General features: G+C 39.1%; 1 pseudogene; it reads right to left on the bottom strand.

Moving 5' to 3' along the window:
* Positions 1–1,394: 1,394 nt before the first annotated feature.
* LOC133072802 (large ribosomal subunit protein eL31-like) lies at positions 1,395–1,756 on the bottom strand (annotated as a pseudogene).
* Positions 1,757–10,706: the final 8,950 nt, after the last annotated feature.

The raw sequence follows: 10,706 nt of genomic DNA, 5'->3' as shown, positions 1-10,706 counted from the left end.
GATTGAGAACTTCGAGATATACAAGCTGGATTTAGAAAGGGCAGAGGAACCAGAGATCAATTTGCCAACATCTGTTGGATCATAGAAAAAACAAGGGAACTCCAGAAAAACATCTATTTCTGTTTTATCAGCCATGCTAAAGCCTTTGACTGTGTGGATCACAACAAACTGTGCAAAATCCTTAAAGAGATGGGAATATCAGACCACCTTACCTGCCTCCTGAGAAACCTGTATGCAGGTCAAGAAGCAATAATTAGGACCAGACATGGAACCATTGGCTGATTCAAAACTGGGAAAGGAGTACATCAAGGCTATATATTGTCACCCTGGTTATTTAACTTATATGCAGAGTACATCATGTGAAATGCCAGGCTGGATGAATCCCAAGCTGGAATCAAGATTCCCAGGAGAAATATCAATAACCTCAGATTGGCAGGCAATACCACCCAAAGGCAGAAAGCAAAGAGGAACTAAAGAGCCTCTTGAAGGTGAAAGAGAAGAGTGAAAAATCTGGCTTAAAACTCAGCATTTAAAAACTGAAGATCATGGCATCCAGTCCCATCACCTCATGGCAGACTAAGACCATCTTGTGGATATTTTTCTTTTTTTGGCCTCCAAGCTTTTTTAATAAGAAATTTTTCTATTATCTTGGTCTGTTTCAGTGTGTAAGGTCTGGATTGTGCCAGTGAATGGATAATCTGGAGATGTCCCCAACCCCTATTTTCATAGAAGAATAGTACATTACACTCCAAGTGGCCCCCAGCCTCACTACTGTCATCGATAGGGCTACAAAGGGGGATCTCTTTATGGTGTTTAATTCATGTCAGTGGTATAAACACCTTGCTTTCAGGTTGAATTTAGCAGATTTTGTTAGTAACCTTTAAGAAAAGTTATTGTTGAGCTTTAGCTTCATGTAAACCAGGACTAAAAACACCTCATGGGGCCACTACAAGTAAGCGAACTAAAAAGGAATTGTGTATGTTTAATTAAATCTAAGACTATGAAATGTTTCATTTTAGTTTGTTAAAATGTGGAAAATAGCAGTTAACTTCTACATGCCAGTTTCTGGAAAACTGTTTATCTTAAAACCAACAAGACATGCATGTAAAAGCATTAACATTAATACCCCCCAGTGTCCCAGCTATAGTTGGGATAGTCATTCTCAAGCCAGGTTGCACTTCAAGGCCACCTTAGAACACCTGCCTAGTTCCTGTCCAAATATTCAGAAACTCCAGGGACTGGGGAGAAGAGGCCCAAGTACAGTACTTAGGAAACACTCTCCATATGATCCTGTAACTGGAAACCGCTTAAAGATATGCAAGCCTTTATGTTGGAACTTGAAAAGGAAAATCAAGATGTGAATGTGAACTATAACTTTATTCAACAATCAACAGTTAATTCTTTTCCACATTAACTGTCTGTGGATTTTTAAAAGTGGTGACAGACAGGTATGTAGGTAACCAACATATAAAGCTTGTCTGGTCAGTCTTCATCCTCATTTCTTTTTCTGGACAACCACATATGGTTATAGTATGGGACATTCCTTATTCCTTTGGCCCAGTAGAGCTTGGTATCAATGTGCACATCTGGAGTTCCTATCTCCTTCATGGCAAATTTCTGGATTTCTTTATGTGCCCAGGGGGCCTTGAACCCCACTTCATGGATGCACTTGTGAATTTTGGTTGTATATTCTCTGGTCACCACCTTGTTGATGGAGAACCAGCTTCTTTTCACCACTCTCCTTTGCAGGAACCATCTTGCTGGGCCCTGGTTGGGCCCAGCGATTTTCCATCTTATGGATATTTTTTAAAAATTTTCTTTGATTTTCTAACTGCTGTTTGTTTCCTTGCACTCTTTTAATGTTCTCAAATCATGCTGTCTATGAAGTCATCTTCTTTTCCTCCTAGAGTTGTCTCATTTCTTCTCTTCTCCTGCCCCAGTTTATTACACTGATGATGATAGTCCTGCTTCTTAGCTTTCATCCTGAAATTTTCCTTCCCTGCTGTCCTGATTTGATCCCATGTTTCATGGTAACATGACTACCTGGAAAGATAGGGAGTGTTTAAGATTATGGGCTCTAGAGTCAGACAGACTGCCCAGGCTTAGATCTTAGTTCTACAACTTACCAATAACATAGGTAACTTATTTGGCTCCTTTATAACTCAATTTCCTATTCTGTAAGGTAGTAATAGTATATTCTTCATAGGATTGTCGTGTGGTTAAATGGAATAATACATGAACAAGGCTTAGCACAGTACCTGGCATAAAATAAGCACTCAGTAAATGTTAGCTATTATTAATTATCTGCTTTACTTCTTTCTCTTCTCCATCATTTGTTAGAGTACATACTCAGTTGACTTCCTAATCATGAGTGAATACAAATATTCTGAGGTTTTGTGAATCTGAAATATCTTTATTCTGCTCTCACACTTAATCGACAGTTTTGACAAGTTTAGAATTCTAGGTTGTGATGACTCATTGCTTATATAACCCCAGATTTTAACACTGTTGGAACTATCATATCTACTTTCTATAGTATTTCTGACTCATATTGTCACTTTTACCTTATTTTTTTCTTTTGAAATGATTCACTAAGTTCAACTCACACTCAAGGCAAGGGGAACTAGGCCCCACTCTTGGAGAACCTAAGAGAATGTGTGAGCATATTTTAAGCCAACATGGTCTGCCCTCTGGAACCAAATTATTTACATTCATCTGACATGCAAAATATCCTCAGCTCATAATGAGCATCCTCAGAGTCCCAGACCTTTATAACATCAGCTCAGTGTCCAGGATGTTTCATCTAAATTAGGTCCAGGTATGAATGAGGCTGCAATTTTTTTAACTTAAAATCAGGGGCAATTTTTTTTTTTTAACTTAAAAAAAATTTTTTTTGACCCTGCTGCAGTGTATGTGGGATCTTAGTTTCCAGACCAGGGATCAAACCCACACTCCCTGCACTAGAAGGGCCAAGTCTTAACCACTGGACCACCAGAGACGTTCCCTCAGGTGCAGTTTCTTAAGCATAGGTCCTTGAGTACACTTCCTCTCCATCCAAATACTGTAACTTAAAGGTACAACCAACACAGGCATAGACTAATCAGAATAGACACTGCTTTTCAAAAAGAAGGAAGTGAAGAGGTACTCAAAGGTCACTGATCCATAGCAAATTTGAAATTCAGCTGGACACAGGTTGACTCATCCTTCATTGGGATGCAAAGCCTGAGAATCATTTTCCGTAGCTCCAGCTCTTCCCTCTGGGTTGTTGATTTCATACTTTGAGTCATTTTTCCTTTTTTTATGGAGGATAGCCTATATCTGCAGCTGCATAGTTGTCTCAGTCTACTAACTAATTGTAGTAATTTGTGGCTGCAAAGCACTCTTTCACTGTGCTGTCTCCATGCTTTTAAGCAAGCTCTTCTCTATGCTGAGCTGCGAAGACTCATGAGTAACAACATTCTTCTCGACTACCAGTTATATAGTGACATACAGTTTACTTTGCTTTATGAAAGTATGCTTATATTGCAAAATATTTGGATTCTCTAAGACTCTAATTCCTTTAGGAGGCTTCTCTGGCATCTTTTCTCAAATGTCATCTGTTCAGTTCTGTTCTTAATAATTTTGTCTTTGATAAGGTCTGTATCATTAGTGTTATCTGTACTAATAAAATATGAAACTATATTTCAGTGGTATTCACTAAAATGCAAGTAGTGTCATTCAGAAGTGCATTCAGCTACAAAGTAACAGAAAGCCTGCCACCAGTGACTTAAACAGAGAGAGAGATGTTCTTGGCACACTTGGCTTTGTCTGCTTCTCTCCATTTTTCTCACCTCCCAGCCCCATCAGCAGTGAGAATCTGATTAGTCTGGAAGTCTCTAGCAGCTATGAATATAGACTATCTCACTGGATAACCTTTGTGCTGTGCCGTGGCTAGGATAAGAGGGTTAGTTCTGACAGAAGCATCTGGTGTGTGGGGCCATAGAGCAGGGTCTGTGCACCTCTTTTGAAAGGGGCAGGATAAATTTCAAGCACTTAGGGGCTTTACTGTTCCTTGAAGGCTGATGTGTTTTTGGTCATCTTCATCTGTTTACCAAACTAACATAAACTTTATGGTAAAGAAAGTGGGGTTTGTGTGTCCTTTGCAGATTGGAATTCTTGTCCTAGTTTTGAGTATTTTACCAATAATTTGTGGACTTCCTAAAAATATAGGAGTTGGACCTTAAAATCTCAGCACTTTGTGGTTCTGATGGGGGTGGGAGTGGGAGGGTCAGATCGTACTCTGAGAAACTCTGCCTTAGAAAGTTTTATCCCTTTAGATTTTCAAAGCACTGTATGCAACCTGGTTAGCAAAGCTCTGGAAAGTGTTTATAAGTACAAATTTAGTGCTTTTTTTGAGATCTGAATCTTAGTCTCCACTTTTTCATTACCTTTCAATGTTTTTTCCCTTCAGATCTTTACTTCTTTTGCATTATTCCATTAGGCATTTGACCAAACTTGTCAAATAAACTTTTCCTCAAATTGAATATGAACATTTGGAAGAGCACTGACACGTTCAGTATCCAAATATTTTACGATCTCTGGTAGGAGTTGGTTCTCTCTGTGGAAGATGAATAGATAAACTAATGTGTTTTTTTGGTCCCAAGTGAAAATATCTTCTTTATTGATCAGCAAATAAATATGCAATGCAACATGCTAGATACTACAGGGAGGAACAAGAAGGTTAGGTATATAAATTATATTCCATTTGTGTCATCAAAAAAAAAAAGATAAACTATTTTTACTTGATTAGTGAGGATAAGATGTGCTTTAAGAATAAAAGGGAAGACAGACATAAGATCAGATAAAAGTTAAACAATAAAATATTTTCCCCCCTAGGGCAGCAAGGAGTTATGAGATATACCATAATCTGTAAATTTTGTACTAAAAACGTTGCTGCTAGTAAGATTATATGAGTTATCTTTAAAAATTTTGCTTTGTGTGGTACTGTTATTCCTTTGTTCTTCAAAGCTGAAGACATTTCCTCTTTCTGATTTTAACATGAAATTAAAAGACATTTCCCCCCTATATTTCCTTCTTGCCATCTTAAAGCTGAGCTTTAAAAAAATAGTCCTTTGTGTATTAATTCTTTTCTTTTCATCCTATGTACAAAACCAAAGAGATTGGAAATAATGTTTACTATTGTTAACCTAAGCCCAGTGAACTTAAATCATCATAGAAGGACGAGACTTTGAGTTCATCTCTTAGAGTTCCATTTGTAGCCCTTAGGCAAAATTCCATTGAAACCATCCATACATACTGGAGACCCTGTCTCTGTAAGGAACTGTCTGATTTGACCTCAGATATTGCTTTTTCTAGAAACCTAGGAGTTTAGAGGGTGGGAGGATTGGTGGAAGGAGATTGAGTCTTTGCAGAATACTCTCTCCTGGTTTACTTGAAGCCAGCTGAGCTGAGGGAAGTTCTATTAATATCTTGGAAGGGCTTGGATCAGCAGGACTTGGCCCTCAGTGGTTGTGAAATTAATGAAAAATATACCCATGAAAACCCATGTGAAGGGTGGCTCCAGAAGTCTAAAAGGGACTTGTTCTTTTATTATTATTATTATTAAGTAAACAATCTTGGGGGATATTTACTTCACCGTTGTGTGTCGCAGTCCTTGTTTACACCAATAATGTTGTAATGACCTCCTTGCTAGGTTTCTCTCTCCACTTCTGGACCATGAATTCCTCATTGGCAGGGCTCATCTTTTTATCATTACAGTAGCTCCAGTTATGTATTCAGTAGATACTGAACGAATGCATCGTGATTATGGAGTTTTGATGAACTGAGATCACAGGCTACCAAATTTTACAGAAGAACTCGCTGCATTGATTCAGTTCATGTTTAACAGAAGCCATCTGTGATGGAAATATATGTGTACATGTTTATACCATATATATAGAGAGACGATATATGTAGACATACAAAATGCATAAGTATATATATGTGTGTGTATGTATTTTCTTTACAGAAATCTATGTAATAAACTTTGGATGAATTCCTAGCATTTTGTGATCAAATGAATTGGCTGAAAACTTTGATTTCTCTTATGATCTTACTTGCAGCCCAGTACTACCTAGTAATCACCATGTTAACAGTCCTTTAGCTGAAGGCAGACAGTGTAGTGGTTAAGAGGGTGGCCTCTGGAACCAGGCTGCCGGTTCCAGAGTCCTACCTTCCCTTCTGACCAGGGGCATACCTTTGGGCAAACTCTTTAATCTCTCTGTTCCTCAGCTGTAAAAGCAGATGCAATATAGTACCTACTTCATAGAGCTCTTAAAAGAATTAAGTGAGGTGACACAGGTAAAACGCTGAATTGTGCCTGCAACTTGGCTAGCTTTGAGTTAATAAATGTTAGCTTTTATTAGTACTAATGTAAAAAACAAAGTCTGAGTTAGCTCATTTGAAATTTTCATATTGGCGTGTGTCGAAAGCAAAGAACAGCTGCGGTACATAAAACAGGATATGAGAGTCAAACTTATTTGGGAGAAGGAGGTCAGATTCACTAACAGTACTAGAAGTACAAAGCTAGGAAAAATGGTCAGAGGAAGAGAGGATACTAGAAGGAACAAATTGATTGAATTCCTCCCAGGAATTATTTGCAAATTGAATGACTAATTTTGCAATATTTACTGTTGCAAAAACTGTTGCAAAGACTGTTCTATGCATTTTATGCTTGGTTTTTTCTTTTCCAAGCAAACGTAACAATCCTATGAGATAGGTATCATCATTATAGACGAATAAACTAAAGCTTAGAAAGGTTAAGAAATTTGCCAAATATCACACATCACTGTGACAGAGCCAAGATTTGAACCTATACCTGTTGCGTTTAGCTTTCTCCACTCATCTTTATAAACATATTTGGAAGAAGTTAAATAAATTAGTCACCCCTAGAGGAATCAACTATAGGACTGTGAAATCTCAAAGTGGAAAAAACTCAATTTCAAAACCCTGTTTTGTTCACCTTTGTATTTCTCCTGGTATACAGCAGAGATGTTCAGTGTTTGCAAAATGGATAAGTTATGAATGAATGAACAAAAGCATGAATTCCTTACTCCTATGATTAGATTGTCTATCATTTGGCTGAGGATCTCAGGGCAATCTGGCTGACATGAAAGGCATTTTGTATGTGCCTCCTCTTCTAAATGTCATAAGCAAGTGAAAGAGATTATTTAATATAACAGTTGTCTTAAATGACTTGTAAGCCAGTAAAAATAACAAAAACAAACAAACAAATAAAAAAACACAGACTTCATGAATGTAACCACATGGAATCATATAGAGTTTTAAACCCTTCCTCCTCCACCCCTCCCCAGGTTGTTGTGATCCTAGCACCTCTCTGTATTGGAATCCTGCAGGCCCATTGCAGACACCTCTTCCAATTCATGGTGGAAGCAGCTCTGTTGGACTATTACAACATGATAATGTGGGTGGGATTGCAAATATATTCAAATTCCCTTTTATCTCCTAAAAACCTCCATGAGGTTTAAACCTGAGATTTTACTTACACTGCAGAGCTGACAAAAGAAGACAAAATGGAATAATGGACACAGAATTGGATACACAGAAATAAGGACAAGGTATATGGGAGTAAGGAGAGGAGATAAGAAAGGGCCAGGAGGCACCTAGAGAGTCTTCAAATGGAAGTTCAAATTCTAGCAAAGATGGAGAGTTGGTCCTTGCTTCTTTTATACCAGGACTCCTGGTAGTCACTCACTCTCTACTTCCCAGCTGAAAGATGGATCAGCTGCTCCTGCATCATGCGGGAAAACACCCCCAAGAAAACAAGCTCATTCTCTTGCCCTGTAACGCTTACCTTCTGGCTGTTATTGCTAAAAGGACCTGTTTTTCTCATACTAGAACAGGTGGGTGGACCTCTGCTGAACTGTGCTTGCTTGCTTCTTCTCTGTTCATTGATCCACCCGTGGGTTTATTCAGACATTCAACAAAAATTTATTGAGGACCTCTTTGTGCCAGGATCTGTCCTAGAGGTAAACCCTGCCCCCCCCAGGCACTGATAGGCTGGTGGGCAATTCTCCTGATCTGTGCTTGCAGCTACTACATAGGTGAGGTCCCTCTGTAGCTTTCTTTTTCATTGTTATCTGGCAGGCGTCTGCCTGCTGCTTTTCCTCTCATTATGTACAGGGTGGAATTTAGCATTTTGGGGATATGACTATTAGAGTGAAGGGACTCCAGGATGTGTCTGTTAATGTGGTGAATTGCAAGCATTTTTTTTTTTTTCAGAAGCTATTTTACTTTTAAGCAAGTTGTTTTTTGTTTTTTTTTTTTAAATCCCATTAACTCATTCTGACTCAGGCCAATGTCTGGGGGATGGCTGGAGCCAGAGCGGGGCCCACTTAACTCCACCCCCACACTCCCTGGTGTTGGGCTAGATTATTTTAAACAAGGCAAAACAAACCAGAAGGAGCTCATCAAAAGTCCTAAGGGAATGACAAACATTCTGTGGCTTTTTTTTGTGGAAGCATTTGGTCAAGGGACACAGTTGTTGGATGAGTCCTCGTGCTGGAGGGCTCTTTATTCTGCTTAAAGGGCAGGCACCCTGGACCTTGAAACTTGCGACTCAGAGCAAGTTCTGAAAACGGCCTTGCCTAGCCCATCCATTGTCCTGTTTCAGCCCAGAGAGCCATAGTGCCTGCCCAGCATTGCTCAGCTAATGAGTAGGGTACAGCTGGGATAAGAATCATCATAATCTGTTCGCAGTCCAGGGTCTTTTTCTGCCAGTCCGTTTGCCTGGCTTAGCCCTTCTTGGACTTTTATTGTGTTTTGCTGTAGGAATCAAACACTAGGTAGGTTTCTCAGGTAGCTGGAGCTGGGGGAAGGAGCTGTGTCAGCGGGTTGGGTGAGAGGCAGGGAGACCTGGAAGGAGAAGATGCTGAAAGATCAGGAGCGTGGATGGGGGCCTGTCCTCTGCCTCTTTCCATTTTGCGCCAGGTTGATCTCAGTGAGGCTGTCTGGGCAGCCTGGTCCTGAGTGCAGGTGTAGTTTCATGCATTGGTGATGGCCTGGGGTAGGTTCCTGGCAGTCTGGGAAATAAGGGTGTGTGTGTGTGTGTGTGTGTGTGTGTCTGAGAGAAGAGAAGAGGATCACAGTGCAAGGATGTAATATTTATTCTGGTTGCCTGTTCAAGTCATTTTCAAATGTTTCAAATTTTAAGCATTTTTCTTTAAATAAGTTCTAAATAATAACAATAATAAATAACTGTAGAAATTGATGGTAGTTTCTACTGAAAATTTCTTCTAAATATGTTTTATTTTTTTTAATTTTAGAAGTTGAATTTGGTGTCCTCTGAATCGTAGATGATATAATGAAATATGAAAGATGATTGGGAATGGGAGATTGGGATTGACATATATACACGACTATGTATAAAACAGATAACTAACAAGAACCTATTGTGTAGCACAGTATAGCACTGAGCACCCTACTCAGTGCTCTGTGGTGACCTAAATCGCAGGGAGATTCAAAAAGAAGGGATTTATTTATTCTTTTTTTTTTTTTTTCATGTTTTTATTTTATTTTATTTTTTTATTTTTATTTTTAAATTTTTATTATTATTATTTTTTTTTTTTCCAGTGGGTTTTGTCATACATTGATATGAATCAGCCATGGATTTACATGTATTCCCAATCCCGATCCCCCCTCCCACCTCCCTCTCCACCCGATTCCTCTGGGTCTTCCCAGTGCACCAGGCCGGAGCACTTGTCTCGTGCATCCCACCTGGGCTGGTGATCTGTTTCACCATAGATAGTATACATGCTGTTCTTTTGAAATATCCCACCCTCACATTCTCCCACAAAGCTCAAAAGTCTGTTCTGTATTTCTGTGTCTCTTTTTCTGTTTTGCATATAGGGTTATCGTTATCACCTTTCTAAATTCCATATACATGTGTCAGTACGCTGTAATGTTCTTTATCTTTCTGGCTTACTTCACTCTGTATAATGAGCTCCAGCTTCATCCATCTCATTAGGACTGGTTCAAATGAATTCTTTTTAATGGCTGAGTAATATTCCATGGTGTATATGTACCACAGCTTCCTTATCCATTCATCTGCTGATGGGCATCTAGGTTGTTTCCATGTCCTGGCTATTATAAACAGTGCTGCGATGAACACTGGGGTGCACGTGTCTCTTTCAGTTCTGGTTTGCTCGGTGTGTATGCCCAGAAGTGGGATTGCTGGGTCATATGGCAGTTCTATTTCCAGTTTTTTAAGAAATCTCCACACTGTTTTCCATAGCGGCTGTACTAGTTTGCATTCCCACCAACAGTGTAAGAGGGTTCCCTTTTCTCCACACCCTCTCCAGCATTTATTGCTTGTAGACTTTTGGATAGCAGCCATCCTGACTGGCGTGTAATGGTACCTCATTGTGGTTTTGATTTGCATTTCTCTAATAATGAGTGATGTTGAGCATCTTTTCATGTGTTTGTTAGCCATCTGTATGTCTTCTTTGGAGAAATGTCTGTTTAGTTCTTTGGCCCATTTTTTGATTGGGTCATTTATTTTTCTGGAATTGAGCTGCAGGAGTTGCTTGTATATTTTTGAGATTAATCCTTTGTCTGTTTCTTCATTTGCTATTATTTTCTCCCAATCTGAGGGCTGTCTTTTCACCTTACTTATAGTTTCCTTTGTAGTGCAAAAGCTTTTAAGTTTC

The sequence above is a fragment of the Dama dama genome, chromosome 18 (assembly GCF_033118175.1).
Source record: "Dama dama isolate Ldn47 chromosome 18, ASM3311817v1, whole genome shotgun sequence".
NCBI classification, from domain to species: domain Eukaryota; kingdom Metazoa; phylum Chordata; class Mammalia; order Artiodactyla; family Cervidae; genus Dama; species Dama dama.
Note: the sequence above shows the minus strand (reverse complement) of the source record. Positions and strands in the feature narration are given on the sequence as shown.